The sequence below is a fragment of the Pogona vitticeps genome, chromosome 2 (assembly GCF_051106095.1).
Source record: "Pogona vitticeps strain Pit_001003342236 chromosome 2, PviZW2.1, whole genome shotgun sequence".
Taxonomy (NCBI): Eukaryota; Metazoa; Chordata; class Lepidosauria; order Squamata; family Agamidae; genus Pogona; species Pogona vitticeps.
This window is the reverse complement of record NC_135784.1, coordinates 9366511-9392986: the sequence shown is the minus strand read 5'-3', so window position 1 is coordinate 9392986 and position 26476 is coordinate 9366511. Positions and strand designations below refer to the sequence as shown.

Genomic DNA, 26476 nt, shown 5'->3' with positions numbered 1-26476 from the left:
ATTCCTTTGGGCTTGAGGTTGGATGGGCTCTTGAGTGAGGGACCATATGGAGCAAGGAGTCATGAAGGGAGGATCATTTCCACACCCATGTAAGTACATAGAATTCAAAATAAGTTATGTTAACTTTTTTCCTTCGCAAATTCTCCCCAATGATTATACTTAAGTTTCCAGAAAATCAGAAAGGAATTCCTCAAACTTGATTAAAGAGGAGCCAAATAATTGAATTTAAGGATTTTTTAAAAGCAAAAATGAATAACAAGGGGGGAAAGGACAGTGTTAGAAAGGAAGTGTGAAAGTGGATGAATGCAGCTAGATTATTTGACTCAAGAACGGGTAAAGAGAAGTTAGTGGTAGATGCTGGGAACTGACAAAGTCTGCAGAGATTATTATTCAGAGGGAGAAGAGAAAGGACAAGTCCACGAAACGGATGGGACGTAGAATTTATAAAAGGCTATTATGTGTGGGAGTATGCCATTCTGTTTAAGTGAAGCAGTTGCATACACCAGCAAGCTAGGAAACTTATGTTATATGCCATATATGGTAATGTTCTATTACCCTGAGCATGCTCAGTAAGAAGATATGTTATGTAGGTTCATATACAGTGGTGCCTCGCATAGCGAGGTTCATTTGTTGTAAAAAAACATCGTTATGGGAAAACATCGTTAAGTGAAATGAGTTTTCCCATAGAGATGCATTGAAAACCGTATAATCCGTTCTAATAGGAACGGATTATCCAGTTTTCTCCCTCCCCCGCGGCTTGGATCTGACCCGCGGTGGCTACCTCAGCCATGGCTGGACTCCCTAGAGTCCGGCCATGGCTGGGGTAGCCGCCGCGGCTCAGATCCAAGCCGCAGGGGAAGAGTGGGGGGTCCGGATGCCTTTCAGGCATCCCGGGCTTGGATCCCACCCCCTGCCGGTTACCCAAGCCATGGGTAACCAGCGGCGGGAGGATCCAAGCCCGGGATGCCTGAAAGGCATCCGGATCCCACCACCCTCCCCCCGTGGCTCGGATCCAAGCCATGGGGGGAGGGTCGGAAGCATAGCCGGACTTCAGCCGGCTAAGACGCCGGCGATTGGGCAGGAGGAGGTGGGAAGATTCCCCCACCTCCTCCCGAGCGAACGCCAGATTTTCAGCTGGCTGACAGGCCGGCGATCAGGCAGGAGGAGGTGGGAAGATTCCCCCACCTCCTCCCAAGCGAATGCCTGCTTGTTCAGCCGGCTGACAGGCCGGCAATCGGGCAGGAGTAGGTGGGAAGATTCCCCCACTTCCTCCCGAGCGAACGCCGGGTTTTCAGCCAGCTGACAGGCCGGCGATCGGGCAGGAGGAGGTGGGAAGATTCCCCCACCTCCTCCTGAGCGAACGCCGGGTTTTCAGCCTGCTGACAGGCCGGCGATCGGGCAGGAGGAGGTGGGAAGATTCCCCTACCTCCTCCCAAGCGAACGCCCGCTTCTTGAGCTGGCAAATGGTGCCTATGCGGAAAACATCGCAAAGCAATTTTTCCCCATAGGCAACATCGGTACGCAATCGCAAAAGCCATCGCAAAAAAGCCATCGTTATGTGGATTCCTTGTTATACGAGGCACTTGTTATACGAGGCACCACTGTACTGTATGGCGATTGGCTGTGTAACCCTTGTATTGGAGGACATTTTGTTTTTCATAAAATACATCACAGCTGACTGTGTCACTTTGGAACCCATTTGGCCCTTATCTTTGTGTCCTGTTTGATTCTTCCACACCTGTGTGGCGGCCGGACCACTCTACGCCTCGTGTTGTTGAATGCCAGGTCTGTATCCAATAAGGCCCTTCATGGATTGCTGCCTTGTCGTGGTGAAGGGGCTTGAGTAACTCAGAGAAGCTATGCGCTATGCCATGCAGGGACACCCAAGACTGACAGGACATAGTGGAGAATTCCGACTAAACGCAATCCACCTGGAGTAGGAACTGGCAAGCCACTCCAGTATCTTTGCCAAGAAAACCACATGAAAAGAAACAAAAGGCTAAAAGATATGACGCTGCAAGATGGGCCCCTCAGGTCGGAAGGCGTCCAACATGCTACTGAGGAAGAGCGGAGGACAAGTACAAGTAGCTCCAGAGCTAATGAAGTGGTTGTGTCAAAGCCGAAAGGACGCTCAGCTGTGGACGTGCCTGGAAGTAAAAGGAAAGTCCAATGCTGCAAAGAAAAATACTGCATAGGAACCTGGAATGTAAGATCTATGAACCTTGGGAAGCTGGAGGTGGTCAAACTGGAGATGGCAAGAATAAACATCGACATCCTAGGCATCAGCGAACTAAAATGGATAGGAATGGGCAAATTCAGCTCAGATGATTATCACATCTACTACTGTGGGCAAGAATCCCGTAGAAGGAATGGAGTAGCCTTCATAGTCAACAAAAGAGTGGGGAAAGCTGTAATGGGATACAATCTCAAAAATGATAGAATGATGTCAATACAAATGCAAGGCAGACCTTTCAACATCACAATAATCCAAGTTTATGCACCAACCACCATTGCTGAGGAGACTGAAATTGAACAGTTTTATGAAGATTTACAACACCTTCTAGAACTGACACCAAAGAAAGATGTTCTTCTCATTCTAGGGGACTGGAATGCTAAAGTAGGGAGCCAAGAGATAAAAGGAACAACAGGGAAGTTTGGCCTTGGAGTTCAAAACGAAGCAGGACAAAGGCTAATAGAGTTTTGTCAAGAGAACAAGCTGGTCATCACAAACACTCTTTTCCAACAACACAAGAGGCGACTCTATACATGGAAATAACCAGATGGGCAATATCGAAATCAGATTGATTATATTCTCTGCAGCCAGAGATGGAGAAGCTCTATACAGTCAGCAAAAACAAGACTGGGAGCTGAATGTGCCTCTGAGCATCAGCTTCTCATAGCAAAATTCAAGCTCAGACTGAAGAGAGTAGGAAAAACCACTGGGCCACTCAGGTATAATCTAAACCAAATTCCTTATGAATACATAGTGGAAGTAAAGAACAGATTTAAGGAACTAGATTTGGTGGACAGAGTGCCTGAAGAACTTTGGATAGAGGCTCGTAACATTGTCCAGGAGACAGCAACGAAAACCATCCCAAAGAAAAGGAAATGCAAGAAAGCAAAGTGGCTGTCCAACGAGGCCTTAGAAATAGCAGAGAGGAGAAGGGAAGCAAAATGCAAGGGAGATAGGGTAAGTTACAGAAAATTGAATGCAGACTTCCAAAGAATAGCAAGGAGAGACAAGCGGGCCTTCTTAAATGAACAATGCAAAGAAATAGAGGAAAATAACAGAAAAGGAAAAACCAGAGATCTGTTCAGGAAAATTGGAGATATTCTGTCTGTTTAGTCGTTTAGTCGTGTCCGACTCTTCGTGACCCCATGGACCAGAGCACGCCAGGCCCTCCTGTCTTCTACTGCCTCCCGGAGTTGTGTCAGGTTCATGTTGGTTGCTTCGCAGACACTGTCCAGCCATCTCATCCTCGGTCGTCCCCTTCTCCTCTTGCCTTCACACCTTCCTAACATCAAGGTTTTTTCCAAGGACTCTTTTCTTCTCATGAGATGGCCAAAGTACTGGAGCCTCAGCTTCAGGATCTGTCCTTCAAGTGAGCATTCAGGGTTGATTTCCTTTAGAACTGATAGGTTTGTTCTCCTTGCAGTCCAGGGGATTCTCAAGAGCCTCCTCCAGCACCACAATTCAAAGGCATCAATTCTTCGGCGGTCTGCTTTCTTTATGGTCCAGCTCTCACTTCCATACATCACGACAGGAAAAACCATAGCTTTGACTATTCGGACTTTTGTTGGCAAGGTGATGTCTCTGCTTTTCAAGATGCTGTCAAGATTTGTCATCGCTTTCCTCCCAAGAAGAAGGCGCCTTTTAATTTCAGGGCTGCTGTCTCCATCTGCAGTGATCATGGAGCCCAGGAAGATAAAATTTGACACTGCCTCCATATCTTCCCCTTCTATTTCCCAGGAGGTGATGGGACCAGTGGCCATGATCTTAGTTTTTTTGATGTTGAGTTTCAGACCGTTTTTTGCACTCTCCTCTTTCACTCTCATTACAAGGTTCTTTAATTCCTCCTCACTTTCTGCCATCAGAGTGGTATCATCTGCATATCTGAGGTTGTTGATATTTCTTCCGGCAATCTTAATTCCGGCTTGGGTTTCTTCCAGTCCAGCCTTCCGCATGATGTATTCTGCATATAAGTTAAATAAGCTGGGGGACAATATACAGCCTTGCCGTACTCCTTTCCCAATTTTGAACCACTCAGTTGTTCCATGACCAGTTCTGACTGTTGCTTCCTGTCCCACATATAGGTTTCTCAGGAGACAGATAAAGTGCTCAGGCACTCCCATTTCTTTAAGAACTTGCCATAGTTTGCTGTGGTCCACACAGTCAAAGGCTTTCGCATAGTCAATGAAGCAGAAGTAGATATTTTTCTGGAACTCTCTGGCTTTCTCCATAATCCAGCGCAAGTTAGCAATTTGGTCTCGGGTTCCTCTGCCTCTTCGGAATCCAGCTTGTACTTCTGGGAGTTCTCGGTCCACATACTGCTGAAGCCTACCTTGGAGGATTTTGAGCATAACCTTGCTAGCGTGCGAAATGAGTGCAATTGTGCAGTAGTTGGAGCATTCTTTGGCACTGCCTTTCTTTGGGATTGGGATGTAGACTGATCTTTTCCAATCCTCTGGCCACTGTTGAGTTTTCCAAACTTGCTGGCATATTGAATGTAGCACCTTAACAGCATCATCTTTCAAGATTTTAAATAGTTCAACTGGAATGCCATCACCTCCACTGGCCTTGTTGTTAGCCAGGCTTTCTAAGGCCCACTTGACTTCGCTCTCCAGGATGTCTGGCTCAAGGTCAGCAACTACATTGTCTGGGTTGTCCGGGATATCCAAATCTTTCTGATATAATTCCTCTGTGTATTCTTGCCACCTCGTCTTGACGTCTTCTGCTTCTGTTAGGTCCTTCCCATTTTTGTCTTTTATCATGTTCATCTTTGCGCAAAATGTTCCTCTAATATGTCCGATTTTCCTAAACAGATCTCTGGTCTTTCCTTTTCTGTTATCTTCCTCTATTTCTTTGCATTGTTCATTTAAGAAGGCCCTCTTGTCTCTCCTTGCTATTCTTTGGAAGTCTGCATTCAAGTTTCTGTAACTTTCCCTATCTCCCTTGCATTTTGCTTCCCTTCTCCTCTCTGCTATTTCTAAGGCCTCGTTGGACAGCCACTTTGCTTTCTTGCATTTCCTTTTCTTTGGGATGGTTTTCGTTGCTGCCTCCTGGACAATGTTACGAGCCTCTATCCAAAGTTCTTCAGGCACTCTGTCCACCAAATCTAGTTCCTTAAATCTGTTCTTTACTTCCACTGTGTATTCATAAGGGATTTGGTTTAGATTATACCTGAGTGGCCCAGTGGTTTTTCCTAATCTCTTCAGTCTAAGCTTGAATTTTGCTATGAGAAGCTGATGCTCAGAGGCACATTCAGCTCCCGGTCTTGTTTTTGCTGACTGTATAGAGCTTCTCCATCTTTGGCTGCAGAGAATATAATCAATCTGATTTCGATATTGCCCATCTGGTGATTTCCATGTATAGAGTCGCCTCTTGTGTTGTTGGAAAAGAGTGTTTGTGATGACCAGCTTATTCTCTTGACAAAACTCTATTAGCCTTTGTCCTGCTTCATTCTGAACTCCAAGGCCAAACTTCCCTGTTGTTCCTTTTATCTCTTGGCTCCCTACTTTAGCATTCCAGTCCCCTAGAATGAGAAGAACATCTTTCTTTGGTGTCAGTTCTAGAAGATGTTGTAAATCTTCATAGAATTGTTCAATTTCAGTCTCCTCAGCAATGCTGGTTGGTGCATAAACTTGGATTATTGTGATGTTGAATGGTCTGCCTTGGATTCGTATTGACATCATTCTATCATTTTGGAGATTGTATCCCATTACAGCTTTTCCCACTCTTTTGTTGACTATGAGGGCTACTCCATTCCTTCTACGGGATTCTTGTCCACAATAGTAGATATGATAATCATCTGAGCTGAATTCGCCCATTCCTGTCCATTTTAGTTCACTGATGCCCAGGATGTCGATGTTTATTCTTGCCATCTCCTGTTTGACCACCTCCAGCTTCCCAACGTTCATAGATCTTACATTCCAGGTTCCTATGCAGCATTCTTCTTTGCAGCATTGGATTTTCCTTTCACTTCCAGGCACGTCCACAGCTGAGCGTCCTTTCGGCTTTGGCCCAACCACTTCATTAGCTCTGGAGCTACTTGTACTTGTCCTCCACTCTTCCTCAGTAGCATGTTGGACGCCTTCCGACCTGAGGGGCCCATCTTCCAGCGTCATATCTTTTAGCCTTTTGTTTCTGATCATGGGGCGTTCTTGGCAAAGATGCTGGAGTGGCTTGCCATTTCCTACTCCAGGTGGATTGCGTTTAGTCAGAACTCTCCACTATGTCCTGTCCGTCTTGGGTGTCCCTGCACGGCATAGCCCATAGCTTCTCTGAGTTACTCAAGCCCCTTCGCCACGACAAGGCAGCAATCCATGAAGGAGTTGGAGATATTAGAGGAACATTTTGCACAAAGATGGACATGATAAAGGACAAAAATGGGAGGGACCTAACAGAAGCAAAAGATGTCAAGAAGCCGTGGCAAGAATACACAGAGGAATTATACCAGAAAGATGTGGATATCCCGGACAACTCAGACAATGTAGTTGCTGACCCTGAGCCAGACATCCTGCAGAGTGAAGTCAAGTGGGCCTTAGAAAGCCTGGCTAACAAGGTCAGTGGAGGTGATGGCAATTCAGTTGAACTATTTAAAATCTTGAAAGATGATGCTGTTAAGGTGCTACATTCAATATGCCAGCAAGTCTGGAAAACCCAACAGTGGCCAGAGGATTGGAAAAGATCAATTTACATCCCAATCCCAAAGAAGGGCAGTGCCAAAGAATGTTCCAACTACCGTACAATTGCACTCATTTCACACGCTAGCAAGGTTATGCTCAAAATCCTCCAAGGTAGGCTTCAGCAGTATGTAGACCGAGAGCTCCCAGAAGTGCAAGCTGGATTTCGAAGGAGCAGACGAACTCGAGACCAAATTGCTAACATGCGCTGGATTATGGAGAAAGCCAAAGAGTTCCAGAAAAACATCTACTTCTGTTTCATTGACTATGCAAAAGCCTTTGACTGTGTGGACCACAGCAAACTATGGCAAGTTCTTAAAGAAATGGGAGTGCCTGACCACCTTATCTGTCTCCTGAGAAACCTATATGTGGGACAGGAAGCAACAGTTAGAACTGACTATGGAACAACTGATTGGTTCAAAATTGGGAAAGGAGTACGACAAGGCTGTATATTGTCCCCCAGCTTATTTAACTTATATGCAGAATACATCATGCGGAAGGCTGGACTGAAGGAATCCCAAACCGGAATTAAGATTGCCGGAAGAAATATCAACAACCTCCGATATGCAGATGATACCACTCTAATGGCAGAAAGTGAGGAGGAATTAAAGAAACTTGTAATGCGGGTGAAAGAGGACAGTGTAAAAAACAGTCTGAAACTCAACATCAAAAAACTAAGATCATGGCCACTGGTCCCATCACCTCCTGGGAAATAGAAGGGGAAAACATGGAGGCAGTGACAGATTTTATTTTCCTGGGCTCCATGATCACTGCAGATGGAGACAGCAGCCACGAAATTAAAAGACGCCTGCTTCTTGGGAGGAAAGTGATGACAAATCTTGACAGCATCTTAAAAAGCAGAGACATCACCTTACCAACATAAGTCCGAATAGTCAAAGCTAGGGTTTTTCCTGTTGTGATGTATGGAAGTGAGAGCTGGACCATAATGAAGGCAGACCGCCGAAGAATTGATGCCTTTGAATTGTGGTGCTGCAGGAGGCTCTTGAGAGTCCCTTGGACTGCAAGGAGAACAAACCTATCAAGTCTAAAGAAAATCAACCCTGAGTGCTCACTGGAAGGACAGATCCTGAAGCTGAGGCTCCAGTACTTTGGCCATTTCATGAGAAGAAAAGTCTCCTTGTAAAAAACCTTGATGTTAGGAAAGTGTGATGGCAAGAGGAGAAGGGGACGACCGAGGATGAGATGGCTGGAAAGTGTCACCGAAGCAACCAACATGAATCTGACACAACTCCGGGAGGCAGTGGAAGATAGGAGGGCCTGGCGTGCTCTGGTCCATGGGGTCACGAAGAGTCGGACACGACGAAACAAACGAACATGTATAAGTGTATCATTAACGAGCTGCCATTGTGCACAGATGTGAGAATGCTGAATCACTCTGGAGATGATGCAATGTCTTGAAACAAGAAGAAGACCAGGTGCAAAGGATGAAGTCATCTGTCTTCTGATTGGACTAAAAATGCCATATACATGTATATAAGTGGACAGTGTCTTTATGTCTTTCTCTTCCTCCTCCACCACTTGCTGCCATGCATTATGTCAGATTGTATAAAAATTTCCTGCCATGCTGTTGAGAAGCCTGCCTGTAAATAACTGTAAATATTTGTAAATACAACCGTCTTGCAACAAAAGAAGAACTTGTGTCTTCAATAACTCTGCGTATTTCTACTGTCACCAAATCCTGACAGATCCATCCTATACCACTGGATCAAGGATTGAAAAAATGGGCTAATAACAACTCGGACAACTTTAATTTGTTCTCTGAGGATGAACATGACAAGCTATTTTATGAGAAGCCACTTCCTAAGCTATTTCAACCTTCTCCTATTGCTTGTTCCATTGCTGCAGCTCTGGTAGAGACGGGAAACTCTCACCATTCTACTGTTGCCACTGCCACTGCATTTGCTATTATTCGGGGAAATCCGGCTATTCCTGGGCAGCCTGGGAACGATCAATACCCAGGTGTCGCAGGCATCCCTGCTACGCCAGATCGCTATGCAGGCTGTTCAAGATTAGGGTCCTCACTCTTATTTTGTTAAGGCACTGCTCGCTAACATATCTGCCTTAAGCTTGACACCTGGTGACTGGAAATTGCTTGTTAGGTCTGCCCTACCCCCTGCTCAGGCCCTCATTGTCCTAGATGAATTCAGATTTTTAGCGGAAGTGCAGGCTGCCCGAAATGCACAATCAAATATTGCCGCTGTACGGCTTATCACTGAGGGTCAGCGTAATGGCACTCGTGATTTTGCAATGGTCACTCAGCAACTCGCTTTAACAGATGTGGCAATTCAGCAAATTGCACAACTTATTCAGAAGGCATGGTCGAAGCTTCCCAGCCTCCGTGATGGTATCGGATCTCTTGGTTTTTACAGTATTCGACAGGGAGCCACTGAGTCATATTCAGACTTCGTTAGTCGGCTCATGACTGCCACCGAACGTCAAGTGGAAAACGAAGAGGCTCGGGCAAGAGGGGGCCAGCCCCAGGCCCCGTAAAATCCCAGGGGTTTCACTCTCCAGATGAGAGACAGACTGGTGTGTTGCCTGTGCTATTTTCCCGCTTTCATCTCCTACAGCATTACCAACGGGAATTATCTACTCTCCCGGTCCAAATCAAGTCTATACAGTAGAATGACTTCATCTTCCACACACTCCACCGAAGAAGACCTACAGCTTGATTGAAGCTACTTCAGACTTACTTGCCAAGGCTCGCTCCCGTGTTCTTCAACTCACCGGGACAGATCCTGTGTCACTTTACTTACCTTTCTCCCCGGGAGAAGTAGAAAGACTCCTACAAACCTCTGTTCCTTTTCAGGTGGCTTTCGCAGGCTTCTCTGGTGCTGTACTCGCCAATCCTCCTAAGGATAGATGGCTTACCTTTCTCTCTTATGTCTCTTATACTCTTAGTTCCTTTTTTGCAGATCGTCCGATTCCACTACTACTGTTTTCACCTATTGCTCTCCATCCCACGGGGTTGTTACCTGGAAAGATGAAGAAGGCAAATGGCAGTCTCGTTACACTACTTCTTGCTCCTCTGCTCAACGCTCTGAACTAGCTGCTGTTATTCTTGCTTTTAACACTTTCTGCATAAAGGGGACCTTCCGAGGCTACCGCCGGAATTTCCCCCCAGCTGAGCGGTGAGTTTTGTCCCCATAGGAACGCATTAAACAGAGTTTAATACATTTCTATGGGTTTTTTTGCCCCGCATAGCGAGGAATCCGTATAGCGATGATTTTTTTGGAACAGATTATCATCGCTATGCGGGGCACCACTGTATTTCTCAAAGACATTCTGACATGGAACATTGCATTACTTAATTCAATTAGCTATCAGATTTTCCCTTTTGGGACTCATACCATCATTCGGTTTTGGATGGCTTCGACAATTACATATGTACTTCATTATTGTTGCTTGTTGTTGCTTCTATTGATTTATTGCTGCATACAGTATATTCCAAGCTTGATTCACACATTTCGTAATTGCCTTGCTCGTGCTACTCCTACCTTCTCCTTAACCCTGAAGCAATTATACCAAATCCGTTACCATGTGCTTAATACTGATCCCTTCCTCTAGATGAAGAACTGTTTATATAAAGGAGTAGTTAATTGGCAATGGCTTCTAGAACAAATTAAAATAAAAACGGAGGAGATGTGGGAGTATGCCATTATGCTTAAGCGAAGCAGTTGCATACACCAGCAAGCTAGGAAACTTACGTTCTATGCCATACATGGTAATGTTGTATTACCCTGAGCATGCTCTGTAAGAAGATATGTTATGTAAGTTCGTATACTGTATGGTGATTGGCTGTGTAACCCTTGTATTGGAGGACATTTTGTTTTTCATAAAAAAGGGCCACAGGCGTGCAGGGCAGAGTTTTTTCTTCCCTCAAGCCAAAATACACCACGGCTGACCGTGTCGCTCCAGAACTCATTGGGCCCTGATCTTTGTGTCCTGTGTGATTCTTCCACACCTGTGTGGCGGCCGGACTGCTACAATTATGGGTAGAGAATCATCAGGAATTTCTGAAAACAGTATAGGAAGCAGATTGGTCAGGGAAATAGATACAGTGGTGCCTCGCATAATGAGTGCTTCGGATAACGATGAATTCGCTTAGCGATGATTTTTTCGGAGTGGGTTTGCGCTCTGTTTAACGATGTTCCCTATGGGTGATTTTCACTTAGCAATTTTGGGACCATGCTTCGCATAACGATTAGGTTTTCGGTCCCCGTTAGGCTTTGCAATGCTTTTGACAGCCCGGGGAATGTGCATTGCTTGAATGTCTTTTTAACGGTCATTTTGCAATGCTTCTTCACAGTTTGAGTACCCTCCTGCTCCAGGGTGTTTTCTTCCTTGTTGCTATTATCTTTCTAATTTAAACTGTGAATACCCAGGATGCATTGGCTGTTTTTCCCTGTTGCTGCTTTCTTTCATTTAAACAGTCAATACCCAGGATGCATTGTGCCTTGTGCAGGGAAGGTTTAAAAACCGGTCCCCATGCTGCCTGGCTTTACTCTTGCACTTGAAGTTCCAGAGCTGACTTCGCTTGCAGCAACAGAAATTTGGCTTCTTCTGTGGAACTTGCCTAGCAGAAGGTAAGTTTGCATTTGTTCTCTTGTGTGGGTGGTGGGTTTTACTGTACAGTATTGCATAAGTCTTTCTTTAAATTGCAGGGGGGTTTTGTGCATGCCTTTTAAAAGTTTAAAAATATTCCTCTACCTGTACTACAGCTGCGATACAAGGATATCTGCAAGAGGGATCTGAAGGCCTTAGGAATAGACCTCAACAGATGTGAAACTCTGACATCTGATCGTTCAGCCTGGAGGCAGGCAGTACATCACGGCCTCTCGCAATTTGAAGAGACCCTTGTCCAGCAGGCTGAGGCAAAGAGGAAGTCACAAAGGAAGCAAAACCAGGGAGCTGGACAGGGGGCCAAAAGCTGTAATGGGATACAATCTCAAAAATGATAGAATGATGTCAATAAGAATCCAAGGCAGACCATTCAACATCACAATAATCCAAGTTTGTGCACCGACCAGCATTGCTGAGGAGACTGAAATTGAACAATTCTATGAAGATTTACAACACCTTCTAGAACTGACACCAAAGAAAGATGTTCTTCTCATTCTAGGGGACTGGAATGCCAAAGTAGGAAGCCAAGAGATAAAAGGAACAACAGGGAAGTTTGGCCTTGGAGTTCAGAACGAAGCAAGACAAAGGCTAATAGAGTTTTGTCAAGAGAATAAGCTGGTCATCACAAACACTCTTTTCCAACAACACAAGAGGCGACTCTATACATGGAAATCACCAGATGGGCAATATCGAAATCAGATTGATTATATTCTCTGCAGCCAAAGATGGAGAAGCTCTATACAGTCAGCAAAAACAAGACTGGGAGCTGAATGTGCCTCTGAGCATCAGCTTCTCATAGCAAAATTCAAGCTTAGACTGAAGAGATTAGGAAAAACCACTGGGCCACTCAGGTATAATCTAAACCAAATCCCTTATGAATACACAGTGGAAGTAAAGAACAGATTTAAGGAACTAGATTTGGTGGACAGAGTGCCTGAAGAACTTTGGATAGAGGCTCGTAACATTGTCCAGGAGACAGCAACGAAAACCATCCCAAAGAAAAGGAAATGCAAGAAAGCAAAGTGGCTGTCCAACGAGGCCTTAGAAATAGCAGAGAGGAGAAGGGAAGCAAAATGCAAGGGAGATAGGGTAAGTTACAGAAAATTGAATGCAGACTTCCAAAGAATAGCAAGGAGAGACAAGAGGGCCTTCTTAAATGAACAATGCAAAGAAATAGAGGAAGATAACAGAAAGGGAAAGACCAGAGATCTGTTCAGGAAAATTGGAGATATTAAAGGAACATTTTGCGCAAAGATGAACATGATAAAAGACAAAAATGGGAGGGACCTAACAGAAGCAGAAGACTTCAAGAAGAGGTGGCAAGAATACACAGAGGAATTATACCAGAAAGATTTGGATATCCCGGACAACCCAGACAATGTAGTTGCTGACCTTGAGCCAGACATCCTGGAGAGCGAAGTCAAGTGGGCCTTAGAAAGCCTGGCTAACAACAAGGCCAGTGGAGGTGATGGCATTCCAGTTGAACTATTTAAAATCTTGAAAGATGATGCTGTTAAGGTGCTACATTCAATATGCCAGCAAGTTTGGAAAACTCAACAGTGGCCAGAGGATTGGAAAAGATCAGTCTACATCCCAATCCCAAAGAAAGGCAGTGCGAAAGAATGCTCCAACTACCGTACAACTGCACTCATTTCACACGCTAGCAAGGTTATGCTCAAAATCCTGCAAGGTAGGCTTCAGCAGTATGTGGACCGAGAACTCCCAGAAGTACAAACTGGATTCCGAAGAGGCAGAGAAACTCGAGACCAAATTGCTAACTTGCGCTGGATTATGGAAAAAGCCAGAGAGTTCCAGAAAAATATCTACTTCTGCTTCATTGATTATGCGAAAGCCTTTGACTGTGTGGACCACAGCAAACTATGGCAAGTTCTTAAAGAAATGGGAGTGCCTGACCACTTTATCTGTCTCCTGAGAAACCTATATGTGGGACAGGAGGCAACAGTTAGAACAACTGAGTGGTTCAAAATTGGGAAAGGAGTACGGCAAGGCTGTATATTGTCCCCCAGCTTATTTAACTTATATGCAGAATACATCATGCGGAAGGCTGGACTGGAAGAAACCCAAGCCGGAATTAAGATTGCCGGAAGAAATATCAACAACCTCCAATATGCAGATGATACCACTCTGATGGCAGAAAGAGAGGAGGAATTAAAGAACCTTGTAATGAGAGTGAAAGAGGAGAGTGCAAAAAACGGTCTGAAACTCAACATCAAAAAAACTAAGATCATGGCCACTGGTCCCATCACCTCCTGGGAAATAGAAGGGGAAGATATGGAGGCAGTGTCAAATTTTATCTTCCTGGGCTCCATGATCACTGCAGATGGAGACAGCAGCCCTGAAATTAAAAGACGCCTTCTTCTTGGGAGGAAAGCGATGACAAATCTTGACAGCATCTTGAAAAGCAGAGACATCACCTTGCCAACAAAAGTCCGAATAGTCAAAGCTAGGGTTTTTCCTGTTGTGATGTATGGAAGTGAGAGCTGGACCATAAAGAAAGCAGACCGCCGAAGAATTGATGCCTTTGAATTGTGGTGCTGGAGGAGGCTCTTGAGAATCCCCTGGACTGCAAGGAGAACAAACCTATCAGTTCTAAAGGAAATCAACCCTGAGTGCTCACTGGAAGGACAGATCCTGAAGCTGAGGCTCCAGTACTTTGGCCATCTCATGAGAAGAAAAGAGTCCTTGGAAAAAACCTTGATGTTAGGAAGGTGTGACGGCAAGAGGAGAAGGGGACGACCGAGGATGAGATGGCTGGACAGTGTCTGCGAAGCAACCAACATGAACCTGACACAACTCCGGGAGGCAGTAGAAGACAGGAGGGCCTGGCGTGCTCTGGTCTATGGGGTCACGAAGAGTCGGACACGACTAAACGACTGAACACACACACGGACAGGGGACAGATTGGATTTGTCCTCAGTGTGGAAGAGATTGTAACTCTCGAATTGGCCTCCTCAGCCACACTAGACTCTGTTCCAAGTCCTCCATACAGAGCACGCTACCATAGTCTTTTGAGACTGAAGGATGCCTACTATTAAAACCTGTACTGTACTGTATTTTTTATTTCCTTATTACTATACTGTACTGTATTGGTTAAATTGCTGGGGTTTGATTTGTGCATGCCTTTTAAAATTGCAGATTTAAAGTTTATAACTGCCTTTTTGAATTTTTTCCCTTGCTTTCCTTGGGGGTGAGAGATTTCTGCAGAGGTTCCTTGGGTGTGAGGGACTTCTGCAGAGGTCTCATTCTTATTTGCGGCATGGGGGGGCTGCAGAGGGATTTAAAGTTTAAAACTACCTTTTTGATTTTTTCCCCCTTGGATTGCTTTTCTTCAGGGTGAGAGATTTCTGCAGAGGTTCCTTCGTTGTGAGGGACTTCTGCAGAGGTCTCATTCTTATTTGGGGTGTGGGGGGCTGCGAGGGATTTAAAATTTAAAACTGCCTTTCTAATTTTTTCCCTCGGATTGCTTCTTACCTTGTGCTGGGGCGGAGTTTGTTATGCTAAGTCTAATTTCTCTCTAAATTTCTTTGTTCAGGCATCCTCCTGGGATGTGGTGTGGTGTGGCCTGCAGTCTAGTTCTCCATAGCTTCTGGGACCAGAAGAGGTAGGTCTGAATTTGTTCTCCTATGTTTTTTTTTTCTTAGCTTGTGCTGGGGGGGTGTTACGCCACTTGTTTGTCCAGGGCAGTTTTGGCCAGGCGTGGGAAGGTGAAGCAGATGTAAAGCACTGACTGTTTTTCCCCCCTTTAACGTAGCAACAGCTGACATGGGTCCCAAGAAGCCTGCTTCTGCCCAGGTTGGTAAGCCAACCAGGGAGGAGATTACCCTGGAGATGAAGAAGGAGATCCTCTGGAAGTACGATGGAGGAAAGCGCATTGTGGACATTGCCAGGGAATACGGCAGGAATGCATCCACCATTGGCACCATTGTAGCGATGAGGGAGAAGATCCTTGCCACGGATGCAGCGCAGGGGGTCACAGGATTGCAAAGAACCGGTCAGCTGTCCTGGAGGAGGTGGAGAAGCTCCTTGTCATCTGGATGGAGGAGACGCAGCGTGCAGGGGACACAGTGACTGAGGCTGTCATCTGCAAGAAGGCCAGGGCCTTGTATGCGGACCTTGTTGAGCAACAGCTTGGAACCTCTGCTGAGCCAGAAGAGTTTAAGGCAAGCAGAGGCTGGTTTGAATGCTTCAAAACCAGATCCGGAATCCACAACATGGCAAGACATGGAAAGGCTGCCAGCTCCAATGTTCCTGCAGCTGAGGACTGCCGTGGAGTTCCTCAATGTTGTTGCAACAGAGGACTACCTTCCACAGCAGGTCTTCAACTGCGATGAGACCAGGCTGTTTTGGAAGAGGATGCCCAAAAGGACCTTCCTGACGCAAGAGGAGAGCAAGCTGCCTGGCCACAAGCCCATGAAGGACCGTCTCACCCTCTTCTACGCCAATGCCAGCGGGGACCTAAAGATCCACGGGCTTTCAAAAAACACAAGGTGGACAAAGCCCAGCTGAGGGTGATGTGGCAATCCAATGCCAAGGCTTGGGTCACATGCACTCTGTTTGTGGACTGGGTCAATCATGCTTTTGGCCCAGCTGTGAAGCGTTACCTGGTGAAGAAGGACCTGCCACTGAAGGCCCTGCTCCTCATGGACAATGCGCCTGCCCATCCTCCAGGCCTTGAGGACGACTTGTTGCAGGAGTTTAGTTTCATCAAAATCATGTTCCTGCTGCCTAACACCACCCCAGTACTCCAGCCGATGCACCAGCAGGTGGTAGCCAACTTTAAAAAGAGCTACACAAAGAAGCTTTTCCGTGAGTGCTTCAAGGTGACCAAGGCCACCCACCTCACCCTCCGTGATATTTGGAAAGAACACTTTGACATCGTCAGCTGCCTGAAGATGATCATCAGGGCCTGAAATGGCATCAGCCAGAGGAACTTGAACTCTGCGTGGCGGCCACTCTGGCCAGACTGTGTGGCTACTGGTGCTTCTGCGCCTGCACCTGAGTCCACAGTGATGCAGGACATTGTGGACTTGGAGAGGAACATGGGTCTCGAGGTCACTGAGGAGGACATTGCTGAACTGGTGGAGGGCCACGACCAGGCACTGTCCACCCAGGAGCTGGTCGAGATGCAGGCACAGGCTAGGGAGGAGCAAGAAGAAGAAGAGCCAGAGGAGGAACAGCTGTCCACCAGCAACCTAAAGAAGTTCTTGCACTACTAGCAGTTTGTGCAGACTGTAGCACAGCAGCACCACCCGGGCACAGCTCTGGCACATAACTTTTCAAACTCCTATGATGAAAGGATCATGTCCCCTTTCAGAGGAATGCTGAAAAGGCGGCAGAGGCAGCTGACTATGGAGAGGTTCCTCACAAAGAGGCTAAGACAGGAAGAGGAACCTGCTCCTTCCACCAGTAGTGCCCAGTTGCCTTCTACCATCTCCTCTTCTTGCTCCCCCCTCCTCCTCCTAGAAGACTGCTGCTGTGATGTAGGGACAGTTCTGTGTGCCTCCAGGTCCCTGCATTGAACACTGGTCCGGGTGGTTTAGAGGCTTGTTCACTTTAAAAATGTTTCTGTACCTGTACTGTACCCTAATGTTTACTGTACTGCACAGTTAATGTTAAAATGTTAAAGGTTGCTGTTATTAAAAATGTTTATGTACAATCCAATGTTCCTGCATCGTTTGCTGTTTTTAAAAATGTTTTTCTATGCTACTGTACTGTACTGCAAAGGGTATGAACTTAAAGTTCCTGACTCATGTCTACTGTTGTTTAAATCTTTTTCTGTTACTATATTTATAAAGCTAAAGTTTACTGTTTAAAATGTTTGAAATCATAAAGTGCACTTAATAAACCCTTTGTTAAAATGATTTGGCTTCGTTCTGACTCTTTTTGAATTTTTTGTAATTTTCCCCCCCATTGAAATGCATTGAATAGGCTTCAATGCATTCCAATGGGGGAAACATTGTTTTGCTTAGTGATGTTTCCTATGGCGATTTTTGCTTAAGGACGGCAATCCATTCCCATTGGAATGGATTATCCGGTTTTCAATGCATCTCTATGGGAAAACGCGTTTCGCTTAGCAATGTTTTCCCATAGCGATGATTTTTTTGGAACCAATTAAAATCGTTCAGTTAGTATAATCTTAGAACTGCAGAGCTAGAAGGGAATAAACTCCCAACTTCTGGCTCCGGAGTTAGGTACTTAAATCAATGTGTATGGAAAGGGGGGAGGGAAGAATTTGATAAACCACATCTATGAGAATAAAAGTAAACATTTAAACATTGAAAGTCAGAAGGTATTTGACCCCAGCTAAATTAATTATTACAAATCCTAAATGCTAGATATTGCAGTTGTACCTCGGTTTATGAAATCAATGTGTTATCCAGGACATTACATCATGCAAAAAAATATACATAAACCGTAATGTGGATTGCCATAGCGATGGTGGTGGCGCTACAAACCTCCAGGCATAGGGAAACTTCCTTCACAAAGTGAAAGAAATGGGGGGGGGGAGACATTTAAACCGAAGCATTATTTCTAACTGATTTCCATTCGTAAACCAGAAATTATGTAAACCTAGGTGTACATAAAAGGAGATACTACTGTACCTCAAATGTCTTGTTCTTGGAAGTGCTACCTGTTAAAAGCACAGGGCCAGCTATTTATTTATTTACTTATTAAATTTATACAACGCCCATCAAGACCAAAGTCTACTCTGGCAGATAATATTAAAAAAGAAATAAAAAGAATACAATAAAAAACAACAACAATGGTAATATAGTTCAAGATGGAGGGAAAAAATTCAAGTGATGACAGGAGGGAAAGCCTGCCTAAAAAGCCAGGTCTTACGTTTGCTCTTAAAAACACCCAGCGAGGGAGCCAATCAGAACTCGAAAGGGAGACTGTTCCAAAGGCGAGGGGCCACTGCTGAGAAGGCCCTGTTTCTTGTTTTTTCTCTCTGGGCCTCCCTCTGCGTTAGGCCCCTCAGCCACCCTTCCTGGCTAGAATGAGTGATTCAGGTAGATATAGCTGGGAGGAGACATTCTGCTAGATATCGAGGTCCTGAAACGTTTAGGGCTTTTTGTCATCATAAATGCTTTGAAAACAATGCGGAAATGAATGGGCAGCCAACGCAAGGCAACCAGAGTGGGGAAAATATGCTGATATTTTCTCCTCCCACTGGGAAGTCTGGCCGCTGCATTATTTATTTATTTTATTTTATTTTTATTTTATTTATTTATTGTCATTGTAAGTATATACACAGTACTGTATACCCATACAATGAAATTCACAGACATCCAGAGACCAGACACATGCACACACATAAAATTCCCCAACACTCCCCACCCACTAAAAAAATCCCCCAACACTCCCTACCCACTAAATGTTCCCACTAAAATACAAACATCTACACCGCAGGCCAAGTAACACAGTCCAACTAACTATTCACTACTGGTGGTCTTTAAGCTCATTATTAAGTGCAATTATAGCTCTGGGATAAAAACTATTCTGAAAACGTGTGGTCCGAGTCTTAATTGTTCTATATCTTCTGCCAGACGGCACAGTTCAAAAAAGTTATAAGCAGGATGGGAAGAGTATCACAGGATGCTGTGTGACTTCCTCAGACAGTGGGATGTGAAGATGTCATCCAGGGTTGGTAGCTGGAGCCCGCTGATTTTAATGGTTCTCTGTAGAGCTTTTTTGTCCGCTACAGAGCTACTCCCAAACCATGCCAGAATGCCATAGATTAGGACACTCTCAATGGTGCTACGATAGTATGACAGAAGTAAATGCTGAGATAAATTTAACTTCCCGAGCATTCTCAGGAAATACAGCCTCTTCTGTGCCTTCTTCACTAGCATGTTGGCATTTATAGTCCATGAGAGGTCCTCTGAGATGTAAGTGCCCAGAAATTTAAAACTACCAACTCTCTCCACTTCTTCGCCATTTATGTACAGTGGTAAATGTACATTTCTCTTCCTCCTAAAATCAATTATGAGTTCTTTAGTTTTTTTAATGTTAAGTGTGAGATAATTTTCTTTACACCAAAGTATCAACCTTTGTATCAACTTCTTCATGGATTGCTGCCTTGTCGTGGCGAAGGGGCTTGAGTAACTCAGAGAAACTATGGGCTATGCCGTGCAGGGACACCCAAGACGGACAGGACATAGTGGAGAGTTCCGACTAAACGCAATCCACCTGGAGTAGGAAATGGCAAGCCACTCCAGTATCTTTGCCAAGAACGCCCCATGATCAGAAACAAAAGGCTAAAAGATATGACGCTGGAAGATGGGCCCCTCAGGTTGGAAGGCGTCCAACATGCTACTGAGGAAGAGCGGAGGACAAGTACAAGTAGCTCCAGAGCTAATGAAGTGGTTGGGCCAAAGCCGAAAGGACGCTCAGCTGTGGACGTGCCTGGAAGTGAAAGGAAAATCCAATGCTGCAAAGAAAAATACTGCATAGGAACCTGGAATGTAAGATCGATGAACGTTGGGAAGCTGGAGGTGGTCAAACAGGAGATGGCAAGAATAAACATCGACATCCTAGGCATCAGTGAACTAAAATGGACAGGAATGGGCGAATTCAGCTCAGATGATTATCATATCTACTATTGTGGGCAAGAATCCCGTAGAAGGAATGGAGTAGCCCTCATAGTCAACAAAAGAGTGGGAAAAGCTGTAATGGGATACAATCTCAAAAATGATAGAATGATGTCAATACGAATCCAAGGCAGACCATTCAACATCACAATAATCCAAGTTTATGCACCAACCAGCATTGCTGAGGAGACTGAAATTGAACAATTCTATGAAGATTTACAACACCTTCTAGAACTGACACCAAAGAAAGATGTTCTTCTCATTCTAGGGGACTGGAATGCTAAAGTAGGGAGCCAAGAGATAAAAGGAACAACAGGGAAGTTTGGCCTTGGAGTTCAGAATGAAGCAGGACAAAGGCTAATAGAGTTTTGTCAAGAGAATAAGCTGGTCATCACAAACACTCTTTTCCAACAACACAAGAGGCGACTCTATACATGGAAATCACCAGATGGGCAATATCAAAATCAGATTGATTATATTCTCTGCAGCCAAAGATGGAGAAGCTCTATACAGTCAGCAAAAACAAGACTGGGAGCTGAATGTGCCTCTGAGCATCAGCTTCTCGTAGCAAAATTCAAGCTTAGACTGAAGAGAGTAGGAAAAACCACTGGGCCACTCAGGTATAATCTAAACCAAATCCCTTATGAATACACAGTGGAAGTAAAGAACAGATTTAAGGAACTAGATTTGGTGGGCAGAGTGCCTGAAGAACTCTGGATAGAGGCTCGTAACATTGTCCAGGAGGCAGCAACGAAAACCATCCCAAAGAAAAGGAAATGCAAGAAACCAAAGTGGCTGTCCAACGAGGCCTTAGAAATAGCAGAGAGGAGAAGGGAAGCAAAATGCAAGGGAGATAGGGAAAGCTACAGAAAATTGAATGCAGACTTCCAAAGAATAGCAAGGAGAGACAAGAGGGCCTTCTTAAATGAACAATGCAAAGAAATAGAGGAAGATAACAGAAAAGGAAAGACCAGAGATCTGTTCAGGAACATTGGAGATATTAGAGGAACATTTTGCGCAAAGATGAACATGATACAAGACAAAAATGGGAGGGACCTAACAGAAGCAGAAGACGTCAAGAAGAGGTGGCAAGAATACACAGAGGAATTATATCGGAAAGATTTGGATATCCCGGACAACGCAGACAATGTAGTTGCTGACCTTGAGCCAGACATCCTGGAGAGCGAAGTCAAGTGGGCCTTAGAAAACCTGGCTAACAACAAGGCCAGTGGAGGTGATGGCATTCCAATTGAACTATTTAAAATCTTGAAAGATGATGCTGTTAAGGTGCTACATTCAATATGCCAGCAAGTTTGGAAAACTCAACAGTGGCCAGAGGATTGGAAAAGATCAGTCTACATCCCAATCCCAAAGAAAGGCAGTGCCAAAGAATGCTCCAACTACCGTACAATTGCACTCATTTCGCACGCTAGCAAGGTTATGCTCAAAATCCTGCAAGGTAGGCTTCAGGAGTATGTGGACCGAGAACTCCCAGAAGTACAAGCTGGATTCCGAAGAGGCAGAGGAACTCGAGACCAAATTGCTAACTTGCGCTGGATTATGGAGAAAGCCAGAGAGTTCCAGAAAAATATCTACTTCTGCTTCATTGACTATGCAAAAGCCTTTGACTGTGTGGACCATAGCAAACTATGGCAAGTTCTTAAAGAAATGGGAGTGCCTGACCACTTTATCTGTCTCCTGAGAAACCTATATGTGGGACAGGAAGCAACAGTTAGAACTGGTCATGGAACAACTGAGTGGTTCAAAATTGGGAAAGGAGTACGGCAAGGCTGTATATTGTCCCCCAGCTTATTTAACTTATATGCAGAATACATCATGCGGAAGGCTGGACTGGAAGAAAACCAAGCCGGAATTAAGATTGCCGGAAGAAATATCAACAACCTCCGATATGCAGATGATACCACTCTGATGGCAGAAAGTGAGGAGGAATTAAAGAACCTTGTAATGAGAGTGAAAGAGGAGAGTGCAAAAAACGGTCTGAAACTCAACATCAAAAAAACTAAGATCATGGCCACTGGTCCCATCACCTCCTGGGAAATAGAAGGGGAAGATATGGAGGCAGTGTCACATTTTATCTTCCTGGGCTCCATGATCACTGCAGATGGAGACAGCAGCCCTGAAATTAAAAGGCGCCTTCTTCTTGGGAGGAAAGTGATGACAAATCTTGACAGCATCTTGAAAAGCAGAGACATCACCTTGCCAACAAAAGTCCGAATAGTCAAAGCTATGGTTTTTCCTGTCATGGTGTATGGAAGTGAGAGCTGGACCATAAAGAAAGCAGACCGCCGAAGAATTGATGCCTTTGAATTGTGGTGCTGGAGGAGGCTCTTGAGAATCCCCTGGACTGCAAGGAGAACAAACCTATCAGTTCTAAAGGAAATCAACCCTGAATGCTCACTTGAAGGACAGATCCTGAAGCTGAGGCTCCAGTACTTTGGCCATCTCATGAGAAGAAAAGAGTCCTTGGAAAAAACCTTGATGTTAGGAAGGTGTGATGGCAAGAGGAGAAGGGGACGACCGAGGATGAGATGGCTGGACAGTGTCTGCGAAGCAACCAACATGAACCTGACACAACTCCGGAAGGCAGTAGAAGACAGGAGGGCCTGGCGTGCTCTGGTCCATGGGGTCACGAAGAGTCGGACACAACTAAACGACTAAACACACACACACATCAACCTTTGTACTTCTTTTCTATAAGCAGACTCATTGTTCTTATTTATGAGCCCCACCACTGTCGTGTCATCTGCAAATTTAATAATTGTGTTGATGTTAAACAGTGGGGGGCAATCATGTGCGTACAGGTAATAGAGGAAGGGACTTAGCACACAGCCCTGGGGAGCTCCTGTACTTAATACAGGAGCTCCCCAGGGCCGTGCTCCTGTACTTAGTACAGTAGCTGGCTGACTTTGTCTCCGCGGCATTGTTGGGATCCCCGAGGCTTTTGGTCTTGGGTGATTTCAACGTGCATGCGGAGGCAGAGGCATCTTGAGTTCTTGGAAACCATGGCTTCCTTGAACATGTCCCAACATGTCATCGGCCCCACCCATGTGGGTGGCCATACACTGGACCTGTTTTTTTCCACTAATTGGAACGAGTGTGGTCTGGGGGTGACTGACCTTGTGTCAGTCCCCCTGTCATGGACAGATCACCATCTGGTAAAATGTAACCTCTCAGTGGCTCATCCCCCTCGCAGGGAGCAAGGACCTATTTTTATGGTCCGCCCTCGAAGGCTACTGGATCCGGATGGATTCCAGGATGCCATGAGAGGGACTACAGCTGACCTGGCTGGTGCTCCTGTCGATGCCCTGGTTGACAGCTGATCCACTGTTGCCACCAGGGCCATAGACACAATCGCGCCCAAACGTCCTCTACGGCGCAGAACTTGTCCAGCGCCCGGGTTCAACCAGGAGCTTCAAGCGATGAAGCAAATAAGGAGAAGGCTAGAGTGTAGATGGAGGAAGAATCTGACGGATTACAATTGGATAGCTGTTAAGGTCGCAACTAACCTTTACCTGAACAAGGTGAAGACTGCATGTAGATCATTCTTTGCTAACTGGATAAGCGAAGCATCCAATCAGCAGGCGGAGCTTTTCTGTATAGTTCGCGACCTATCCGGAGTTGGTCCGGGTGATGGGCCTCCCCCTAGTCTTTCAACGGACCAATTTGCAGCATTTTTTAAATCTAAAGTGGAGGCCATCCGCCAGGAGCGCTCTCCTTTTTTGAATGCAGCAAGTCGAGCCGAGATGTCCAGCGCTCCGTCCTGTCCGATTATTTTTGACTCTTTTCAGCAAGTAACACCTGACTCTGTGGCCAGGGTGCTTGACCGCTGTCGGGCCACCACCTCCTCCTTGGACCCTTGCCCGGCCTGGCTAATCAAAGCAGCCAGGCCAAAAACAACTGAATGGGCAACAGCAATAATAAATGGGTCTTTCCTTGAGGGCAGGTTCCCACCTGCCCTCAAGGAGACACTCATTAGGCCCATAAGAAAGAAATCTAGTTTGGCGGAGGACAGAATTGGCAGTTATAGGCCCGTCGCCAATGTTTCTTTCATGAGCAAAGTGGTGGAGAGGGTGGTGGCAGATCAGCTTCAGGCACTCCTGGACGAAACAGATGCCCTGGATCCATTCCAGTTGGGTTTCAGGCCACGCCACGGTACAGACACGGCATTGGTCGCCCAGTATGATGACCTGTTGAGGGAGGCCGACAGGGGCAAAACGTCTCTGTTGGTCCTCCTCGACATCACAGCGGCCTTTGATACCATCGACCACGGTACCCTCCTGGGGAGGCTCTCCGAGCTGGGAATTGGTGGCTCGGCGTTAGCCTGGCTCCGCTCCTTCTTGGAGTATCGTCCCCAGAGTCCAACTTGGGGAGAGCGTCTCGGCACCGTGGAGCTCCAACTGTGGGGTTCCACAGGGGTCGATTATCTCCCCAATGCTGTTTATCATCTACAGTGGTGCCTCGCTTAACGAGTGCACCGTATAGCTATGTTTCCGTATAGCGATCCCTTTTTCGGGATCGCTATACGGAAACATCCCCGATCGTCGCAATGGGGAAAACCCGCATTGCGAAGATCGGGTATTGCGGCGGCCATTTTGGAGCCGCCGAACAGCTGATCAGCGGTTCCAAAATGGCCGCCGGAAGCCCGGAAATGGCTGCCGGCAGCCGTTTTCGCGCCCTGCCCTCGCTTAGCGAAGGCGCGAAAATGGCTGCCGGCACTTGGAATCCTCGCTGAACGGGTAAGTAACAAAGGTATTGGAACGCATTAAACGAAGTTTAATGCGTTTCAATACATTTCCCCTACCCGTTTAGCGACGATTTCACATAGCGAGGGTTAATCCGGAACGGATTAACCTCGCTATGCGGGGCACCACTGTATATGAGGCCGCTAACTGGGGTCATCAGGGGGTGTGGAGTGTCATGTCACCAGTACGCTGATGACACCCAGCTCTACATCTCCTTCTTACCAACCACAGGTGATGCCGTCCTGTCCCTTCAGCGCTGCCTGGAGACTATACTGGAATGGAAGCAGGAGAACGGCTTGAAGCTGAACCTGGACAAGACGGAAGTTCTGAGGGTGGGCGCCCCCGTGATCGGTGGTTTGGGCGGCTCTCTCTCATTCGTGGGAACAGCCCTGGCTCCGGCGAGTGGGGTACGCAGCTTGGGCGTACATCTGCACCCGACGCTCACCATGGAAACGCAGGTGGCGTCGGTTGTCCGCTCCGCCTATTTCCATCTCTGGCGGATCGCCCGGCTGCGGCCCTACCTTGACACGGGGGCTCTCACCACCTTAGTGCATGCGCTCATAATCTCAAGATTAGACCACTGCAACGTGCTCTACGTGGGGCTGCCTCTGAGGCTGATACGGAAACTTCAAATGGTGCAGAATGCAGCGGCCAGACTCCTTACGGGAGGGAGAAAATACCATCATATTACTCCTATACTGGCCAGATTGCATTGGCTGCCCATTTGCTTCTGTATCGACTTCAGTTCTAATGCCCACTTACAAGGCCCTAGACAGTTTGGGACCTCGATACTTGGCGGAACGCCTTCTCCCACCAAGATCTACCCGGACTACCCGCGCGAGCCAGGAGGTGAGGCTGAGGAGCCTGATGCCAAGGGAGACCCGGAGGGAAAAGACATGAAACTGGGCCTTCTCAGCGGTGGCTCCTCACCTTTGGAACAATCTCCCTCCTGAGATCCGCGCGACCCCTACACTGGGTACATTTAAAACTCAACTTAAAACATGGCTTTTTGTCCAGGCCTTCCCTCCTGCCAGCATTTAATTTAATTTAATCTTTCCCTTTATTTATCTATCTTTATTATTTTGGTATGTTTTGTTAATAGCTGACGTTTATGGTTTAATGTATACAGTATATGTTGCTGTTAGCCGCTCAGAGTGGCATAGATATGCCAGATAAGCGGGATATAAATTTAATCAATCAATCAACCAATCAATCAATCAATCAATCAATCAATTAATTACCAGGGTAGAAGAATGGTGAGATCCCATCCTAACTGACAGTGGCCTATCTGTCAGAAAGTCTTTTATCCACACACAGATCTTCTGAGGTAATCCCAGGTTGATCATTTTAAAAAACAACCTATTTGGCAGAATGATATTAAAAGCAGAGCTATAATCCACAGTCTCGCATAAGTTCCCTGTTGTTCTAAGTGGCTCAATACAGTATGGAGTACAGTGGATACAGCATCATCAGTAGATCTATTTCTCCTGTATGCAAATTGCCATGGATCCAAAGAAGGTGAAAGACTAGCTTTAATGTAATCCAGCACCA

General features: G+C 45.9%; 1 protein-coding gene and 1 long non-coding RNA gene across 4 annotated transcripts in view; one reads left to right on the top strand and one right to left on the bottom strand.

Moving 5' to 3' along the window:
• LOC140703766 (uncharacterized) overlaps window positions 1–26476 on the bottom strand; it is a 58221-nt gene that overhangs the window by 4440 nt on the left and 27305 nt on the right. For 2 of the 3 annotated variants that reach the window (XM_078387641.1, XM_078387639.1), the window contains exon 3: window positions 9796–9899. The exons of the other annotated variant lie outside the window; for it this stretch is intronic. The gene's annotated coding sequence lies outside the window, so the exon portion shown is untranslated. The remainder of the gene's footprint in view (window positions 1–9795; window positions 9900–26476) is intronic. 3 annotated transcript variants of the gene reach the window in all.
• Window positions 15099–18308, top strand: LOC144587441 (uncharacterized). Its single transcript, XR_013542599.1, has 2 exons — window positions 15099–15169; window positions 15320–18308. It is a non-coding gene; the product is annotated as an uncharacterized LOC144587441 (long non-coding RNA).